The sequence below is a fragment of the Scyliorhinus torazame genome, chromosome 14 (genome assembly GCF_047496885.1).
Source record: "Scyliorhinus torazame isolate Kashiwa2021f chromosome 14, sScyTor2.1, whole genome shotgun sequence".
Classification (NCBI taxonomy): domain Eukaryota; kingdom Metazoa; phylum Chordata; class Chondrichthyes; order Carcharhiniformes; family Scyliorhinidae; genus Scyliorhinus; species Scyliorhinus torazame.
In genome coordinates, this window is record NC_092720.1 from 175,112,037 (window position 1) to 175,120,401 (window position 8,365).

Genomic DNA, 8,365 nt, shown 5'->3' on the forward strand with positions numbered 1-8,365 from the left:
CGGTTCCAAACAGTTGACGACCTAGTGCATCAACAGTTCTAGCTTGCCTCAGCGGTAACGTATGGCGCCGTGATCGTATAGTGGTTAGTACTCTGCAGTGTGGCCGCAGTAACCTCGGTTCGAATCCGAGTCACAGCAGTGATCAGTTGACGTGATTTTCTTAAATGAACGGATGAGTAATTCTCTGTGTGAAGCACTCTTTAAAACGGGTTCACAGCTGAGTGCATGCTTCTGCTTCTGTTTGATGCTCCAGAATTCAAACAGTTGTGAATGCGAGAATGTCCTCAACTCCCGATTTTATATTTTAACTATCATCATCAAGCATACTCCTCCGGTTCTAGTCTTTTTGGAAGTGAAAACAGTCTCTCTCAATTTGCTGCATCAGCTTCTTCGGTCATTGCCCCAAAATGTTCATGTGTCGCAACCAAATACCCACTGAATCTTCTGTAAGGCAGAGAATAATCTTGATCTTGATAGTCTCCCCATATAAATGAATTGGATTGGATTGGATTGGATTTGCTTTTTGTCACGTGTACCGAGGTACATTGAAAAGTATTTTTCTGCGAGCAGCTCAATCGATCATGAAGTCCATTGGTAGAAAAGGGAAGAAAAGAAAATATTTAATAGGGCAATGCAACATATACAATGTAACTACATACGCACTGGCATCGGATGAAGCATACAGGGTGCAGTGTTAATGAGGTAAGTCCATAAGAGGGTCATTTAGGAGTCTGGTGACAGTGGGGAAGAAGCTGCTTTTGAGTCTGTTTGTGCGTGTTCTCAGACGTCTGTATCTCCTGCCCGATGGAAGAAGTTGGAAGAGTGAGTACGCCGGGTGGGGTGGATCTTTGATTATGCTGCCCGCTTTCCTCAGGCAGCGGGAGGTGTAGATGGAGTCAATGGTTGGGAGGCAGGTTCCTGTGATGGACTGGGCGGTGTTCACGACGCTCTGAAGTTTCTTGCCGTCCTGGACCGAGCAGTTGCCGTACCAGGCTGTGATGCAGCCCGATAGGATGCTTTCTATGGTGCATCTGTAAAAGTTGCTAAGGGTTAATGTGGACATGCCGAATTTCCTTAATTTCCTGAACAAGTATAAGTGCTGTTGTGCTTTCGTGGTGGTAGCGTCGACGTGGGTGGACCAGGACAGATCTTTGGAGCTGTGCACCTCAAGGAATTTCAAATTGGTAACCATCTCCACCTCGGCCCCATTGATGCTCACAGGGGTGTGTACAGTACTTTGCTTCCTGAAGTCAATGAACAGCTGTTTAGTGTTGCTGGCATTGAGGGAGAGATTATTGTCGCTACACCACTCCACTAGGTTCTCTATCTCCCGCCTGTATTCTGACTCGTCGTTATTCGAGATCCTGCATACTATTGTCATATCGTCAGCAAACTTGTAGATAGAGTTGGAACCCAGTTTCGCCACGCAGTCGTCTGTGTACAGCGAGTAGAGTACGAGGATAGGTACGCAGTCTTGAGGGGCACCGGTGTTGAGAACAACTGTGGAGGAGATGTTGTTGTTCATTCTTACTGATTGTGGTCTGTTGGTCAGAAAATCGAGGATCCAGTTGCAGGGTGGAAAGCCAAGTCCTAGGTTTTGGAGCTTTGATATGAGCGTGGCTGGGATTGTGGTGTTGAAGGCGGAGCTGTAGCCAATAGATAGGAGTCTGATGTAGGAGTCCTTGCTTTCGAGATGCTCTAGGGATGAGTGAAGACCTGACATCTGGTCATGATGCAATGAGGATGAGTGGGCCAATTTTCTGGAAATAGAGCCAGTTGGCAGTGGAGAAAACGGAAATGAAGCGACACACGAAAATCAAGCACCAGTTTCGTGAATGTTGGGTAACACTTCGACAATCAGAATCCGGGGAGAACGAAGGCCGCTGGCGACTGATCAGCGACAGTAAAGACACATTTCCCTTGTTTAGAATGATTCGAGAAATTAACAGATATTTAGAAACTAAGAAAACTGTCCTTACTGCACATCAGAAAAGACAGTTTCATTTTAATTTCATTGCGAATATCTTGAGGCAGAAAATACAACAATGGCTCGAATGTAGATCCTGGAGGCGCGTTATGTGACACAAAGTCACCGTCGCTTGAAACACAGCCTCCGTTCTCTCTCCACAGATGCTGTCATACCTGCTGAGATTTACCAGCCTTTTGTGCTTTTGTTCCAGATTGGTGCATCAGCAAGAATTTGCTGTTAGGAAGAGGACAAGATGAGACTGTTTCCATCATGATTTGAGTTGTTTATTCATGCAGGAGCAGCATTTGTCTTTTCTGTGGCACTATCGGTTCGCACGTTCGGTTGTTAACCGAAAATCAGGTGGTTCGATTCCACCCCGCGACGAGATATTATCCCACCCCCGGACGAAGTGCTTTTTGTCCTTCGTCCCTCTGTGGGATCAAATCCACCCACCTTGGTGCTTTTTACATTTCATGCCACATTTTTTTGATTTCTTTCCTCCGGTTCCAATATTAAACACGCCACATTCTTTCATTCTGATTTCAAACAGTCAGTTCACATCTAAAGTGAATCAATATTCATTTGAATTACCAAAGAGAGACATTCACCCCAATAGCAACAGTGGGACGAATGGGGCCTAGAATTTTCTCTGTGGATCAAAGAGAGTGAGATGGTGAATTAGAGGCGCTCCAAAGTGCAACTGATACGTGGTCCGAGAATTCAGCCCGGGAAATAGAGAGAGAGCTTGTTAGCACTGACAATGTTCAGGAATGAGAGGAAAGGGATACAGGGTGAAATGGATTCAAGAAATCAGCAGCGGACGACGTGACCAAGTTTCTCGGTAGAATACCCGGAACCCGGCATGTTGATCATGGCCAATCCTGCGAAACTTAATCTATGGACAATCTGGCACACTTCAGCATGGCCAATCTACCGAACCTTCACATTTTTGGACTGTGGGAGGGACCTCGAGTAGGCACACACAGAAAACTGATGCAGACACCGGAAGAACGTCCAAATGCCATATGTTTGAGACGAATATCGAATTTGCTATGTATTATATATTATAGCGGTTGCATAGTTATTTTTATAGAGCCTGGGTTAAAGTGTATATATCCTTGTTGCAGGAAAATTATTATGGAACCAAGTTTCAGGCATCAAAACTGTGTATCTACGAAAGTTGTAACTCGAGAGTCATACAGTGTGGGCCATGATCGGTTCCAAACAGTTGACGACCGAGTGCATCGACAGTTATAGCTTGCCTCAGCGGTAACGTATGGCGCCGTGATCGTATAGTGGTTAGTACTCTGCGTTATGGCCGCAGCAACCTCGGTTCGAATCCGAGTCACGGCAGTGATCAGTTGACGTGATTTTCTTAAATGAACGGATGAGTAATTCTCTGTGTGAAGCACTCTTTAAAACGGGTTCACAGCTGAGTGCATGCTTCTGCTTCGGTTTGATGCTCCAGAATTCAAACAGTTGTGAATGCGAGAATGTCCTCAGCTCCCGATTTTATATTTTAACTATCATCATCAAGCATACTCCTCCGGTTCTAGTCTTTTTGGAAGTGAAAACAGTCTCTCTCAATTTGCTGCATCAGCTTCTTCGGTCATCGCCCCAAAATGTTCATGTGTCGCAACCAAATACCCACTGAATCTTCTGTAAGGCGGAGAATAATCTTGATCTTGATAGTCTCCCCATATAAATGAATTGGATTGGATTGGATTTGCTTATTGTCACGTGTACCGAGGTACATTGAAAAGTATTTTTCTGCGAGCAGCTCAATAGATCATGAAGTCCATTGGTAGAAAAGGGAAGAAAAGAAAATATTTAATAGGGCAATGCAACATATACAATGTAACTACATACGCACTGGCATCGGATGAAGCATACAGGGTGCAGTGTTAATGAGGTAAGTCCATAAGAGGGTCATTTAGGAGTCTGGTGACAGTGGGGAAGAAGCTGCTTTTGAGTCTGTTCGTGCGTGTTCTCAGACGTCTGTATCTCCTGCCCGATGGAAGAAGTTGGAAGAGTGAGTACGCCGGGTGGGGTGGATCTTTGATTATGCTGCCCGCTTTCCTCAGGCAGCGGGAGGTGTAGATGGAGTCAATGGTTGGGAGGCAGGTTCCTGTGATGGACTGGGCGGTGTTCACGACGCTCTGAAGTTTCTTGCCGTCCTGGACCGAGCAGTTGCCGTACCAGGCTGTGATGCAGCCCGATAGGATGCTTTCTATGGTGCATCTGTAAAAGTTGCTAAGGGTTAATGTGGACATGCCGAATTTCCTTAATTTCCTGAACAAGTATAAGTGCTGTTGTGCTTTCGTGGTGGTAGCGTCGACGTGGGTGGACCAGGACAGATCTTTGGAGCTGTGCACCTCAAGGAATTTCAAATTGGTAACCATCTCCACCTCGGCCCCGTTGATGCTCACAGGGGTGTGTACAGTACTTTGCTTCCTGAAGTCAATGAGCAGCTGTTTAGTGTTGCTGGCATTGAGGGAGAGATTATTGTCGCTACACCACTCCACTAGGTTCTCTATCTCCCGCCTGTATTCTGACTCGTCATTATTCGAGATCCTGCCCACTATTGTCGTATCGTCAGCAAACTTGTAGATAGAGTTGGAACCCAGTTTCGCCACGCAGTCATCTGCGTACTGCGAGTAGAGTAGGAGGATAGGTACGCAGCCATGAGGGGCACCGGTGTTGAGAACAACTGTGGAGGAGATGTTGTTGTTCATTCTTACTGGTTGTGGTCTGTTGGTCAGAAAATCGAGGATCCAGTTGCAGGGTGGAAAGCCAAGTCCTAGGTTTTGGAGCTTTGATATGAGCGTGGCTGGGATTGTGGTGTTGAAGGCGGAGCTGTCATCAATAGATAGGAGTCTGATGTAGGAGTCCTTGCTTTCGAGATGCTCTAGGGATGAGTGTATAGCTGACATCTGGTCATGATGCAATGAGGATGAGTGGGCCAATTTTCTGGAAATAGAGCCAGTTGGCAGTGGAGAAAACGGAAATGAAGCGACACACGAAAATCAAGCACCAGTTTCGTGAATGTCGGGTAACACTTCGACAATCAGAATCCGGGGAGAACGAAGGCCGCTGGCGACTGATCAGCGACAGTCAAGACACATTTCCCTTGTTTAGAATGATTCGAGAAATTAACAGATATTTAGAAACTAAGAAAACTGTCCTTACTGCACATCAGAAAAGACAGTTTCATTTTAGTTTCATTGCGAATATCTTGAGGCAGAAAATACAACAATGGCTCGAATGTAGAACCTGGAGGCGCGTTATGTGACACAAAGTCACCCTCGCTTGAAACACAGCCTCCGTTCTCTCTCCACAGATGCTGTCATACCTGCTGAGATTAACCAGCCTTTTGTGCTTTTGTTCCAGATTGGTGCATCAGCAAGAATTTGCTGTTACGAAGAGGACAAGATGAGACTGTTTCCATCATGATTTGAGTTGTTTATTCATGCAGAAACAGCATTTGTCGTCTCTGTGGCGCTATCGGTTAGCACGTTCGGCTGTTAACCGAAGATTCGGTGGTCCGATTCAACCCAGCGACGAGATATTATCCCACCCCCGGATGAAGTGTTTTTTGTACTTCGTCCCTCTGTGGGATCAAATCCACCCACCTTGGTGCTTTTTACATTTCATGCTCCATTTATTTGATTTGTTTCCTCCGGTTCCAACATTCAACACGCCACATTCTTTCATTCTGATTTCAAACAGTCAGTTCACATCTAAAGTGAATCAATATTCATTTGAATTACCAAAGAGAGACATTCACCCCAATAGCAACAGTGGGACGAATGGGGCCTTGAATTTTCTCTGTGGATCAAAGAGAGTGAGATGGTGAATTAGAGGTGCTCCTAAGTGCAACTTATACGTGGTCGGAGAATTCAGCCGTGGAAATAGAGTGAGAGCTTGTTAGCACTGACAATAGTCAGGAATGAGAGGAAAGGGATACAGGGTGAAATGGATTCAAAAAATCAGCAGCGGACGACGTGACCAAGTTTCTCGGTAGAATACCCGGAACCCGGCATGTTGATCATGGCCAATCCAGCGAAACTTAATCTATGGACAATCTGGCACACTTCAGCATGGCCAATCTACCGAACCTTCGCATTTTTGGACTGTGGGAGGGGCGTCGAGCAGGCACACACAGAAAACTGATGCAGACACCGGGAGAACGTCCAAATACCATATGTTACGGACGAATATCGAATTTGCTCTGTATAATATATTATTGCGGTTGCATAGTTATTTTTATAGAGCCTGGGTTAAAGTGTATATATCCTTGTTGCAGGAAAATTATTATGGAACCAAGTTTCAGCAATCAAAACTGTGTATCTACGAAAGTTGTAACTCGAGAGTCATACAGTGTGGGCCATGATAGGATCCAAAAAGTTGACGACCTAGTGCATCGATAGTTATAGCTTGCCTCAGCGGTAACGTGTGGCGCCGTGATCGTATAGTGGTTAGTACTCTGCGTTGTGGACGCAGCAACCTCGGTTCGAAACGGAGTCACGGTGACGAATGTGATACAAAATAGTTACTTTAGAGATATTAGTTAATGTGATGTAGCAATAAGCCACTTTGATTCTGGCAAGTAGAGACAAAGGATTTTAGAACGCATGGAAAAAATCAGGACGAGGTGTGTCTACGAGAGTGATGTTGAATTGATAGGGGCCTGAGACAGGGATTGGAAGTGAGCCAATCAGAATAGATCAAACAAGTCAGTAGGGACATAGGATGACCTATGGGTGTCGACTATGTGAAACTTGATGCCATTTGAATGTATCAGTACTGATCTCTTTGTCTGGGACATTCACTTCGTCCCGGGGCTGCAGAGAGCAACATGTTATCTGTATCACTGTGGACTAGGTAGCTTGCAAGCTGAATAAAATAACTATTGTTATACTTACAAATCCATCTCGACTTTTATTGAGGCCAGACTGACGGATAAAGAAATTTGGGGTTCAACATTTGGTGCCGGAAACCGGGATTTCTCAGGGCGATCCTGGTCCAACTGCGAAATCAGAATTAGACTGATTATGAACAGGAGGATGGGGAACGAGGGCCCTCAATGTAGAACTGGAAAATGACCGCGCATTGATTGTTCCCCTCTTCTTACCGTCTGATTAGTCTGGTCACTCGCGGTTGGCACAGAAAGACCGCCTCGACGAAATCACAGGTCAGTCTGGGGATTAGCAATTTAATTGATGGGATTTCATATTGTTGATTCGGCTTGGGTTAGGGTTTTGGGTTGATGTGACATCTCAAATGATGATTCAATTCCAAGTATAAGGGTTCAGAGGCTGATGGGACTTCAGTAATGAAGGTTCAGTCTATTATATGGGTTCAGGGGCTGATGGGACTTCAGTACTGAAGGTTCAGCCCAGTATAACTGTTTTTAAATCTGAAGATGGTTCAACTCTATGTGTGAGTGTTTTAAATATATAGTTGATTAAGCTAAAATTGTCTCCTTGGACTGTATTGGCGAAAAACGCAGTTCCGAGGACTAGTTGAGATTGTGGGGAATGCTGCATATTGGTTGAAGCAGAAGTCTCTCAAAGGGTTAACAGCAGCAGGCAACATCAAAAGACAGACTGTGCTTCTCACTCAGGCTTTGAGATAACAGCAGCAGCCTGTAGTGTAATCGGATACCTTTCCTTTGAGTCAGTGAACACCAGCAAAGTTACGTTTTGAATTAATTAAAGGAAACCAGTGGGTTTCTCCACCTCTTTGATAAAAGTTATTATTTTCGAAAGCAATTGATTGAAATTGCCAGAATCTTAAGTTTTACTTACTTGAAATAATGTTTATCTCATTTTATCAGGAGATTAATAGAAACTTAAAGGAGGTCACGGACAGCATTTTTTTAAAAAAGGGTAAATCTGGAGATGATAGTTGATTTTGACAACACTTATGTGAATGTAAAAGAAAAAAAAACTTGTTAAAAGAAAAATTGTTAAGATAAAGAAATAATTAAGTTGTAAATTTTATACAAGTTTGTGTTAAGCAAATTGTAAATTTGGTTCTGAGTTGAGATCAGAGCTAAGCTTGCAAGTTGCAGTAATTCAATTTGAATTTTCAAACATTTTTAAGTTTAAAAAAAAAGCGCAAGTCGAGACAGGAAAGACGCAGGTCAAACAAGAGATGAGCTACGTAGTTCAATGGCTGGCCTTGAATTGACAGAAAAAGAAAAATTCAATAATTTGGAAAAGTAAGCATATCACCGAAGTCTCTCCAAACTAAGCAGAAACCACAATATTCGGGAACAAAGGAAGCTGAAACAGATTCTTTTGAAGAGAAAGAACTCCCCCTAGTGACAGGGAGAGATGTTGAAGTCCTGGAACAACCAGGGGAAATAGCTAGAGTGCCCCCTGGTGACAA

The 8,365-nt window shown here is 44.2% G+C and overlaps 1 non-coding gene across 1 annotated transcript; it reads left to right on the forward strand.

Moving 5' to 3' along the window:
- The first annotated feature begins 3,250 nt into the window (after positions 1–3,250).
- On the forward strand, positions 3,251–3,322 carry trnah-aug (transfer RNA histidin (anticodon AUG)). The gene has a single exon. It is a non-coding gene; the product is annotated as a tRNA-His (tRNA).
- Positions 3,323–8,365: the final 5,043 nt, after the last annotated feature.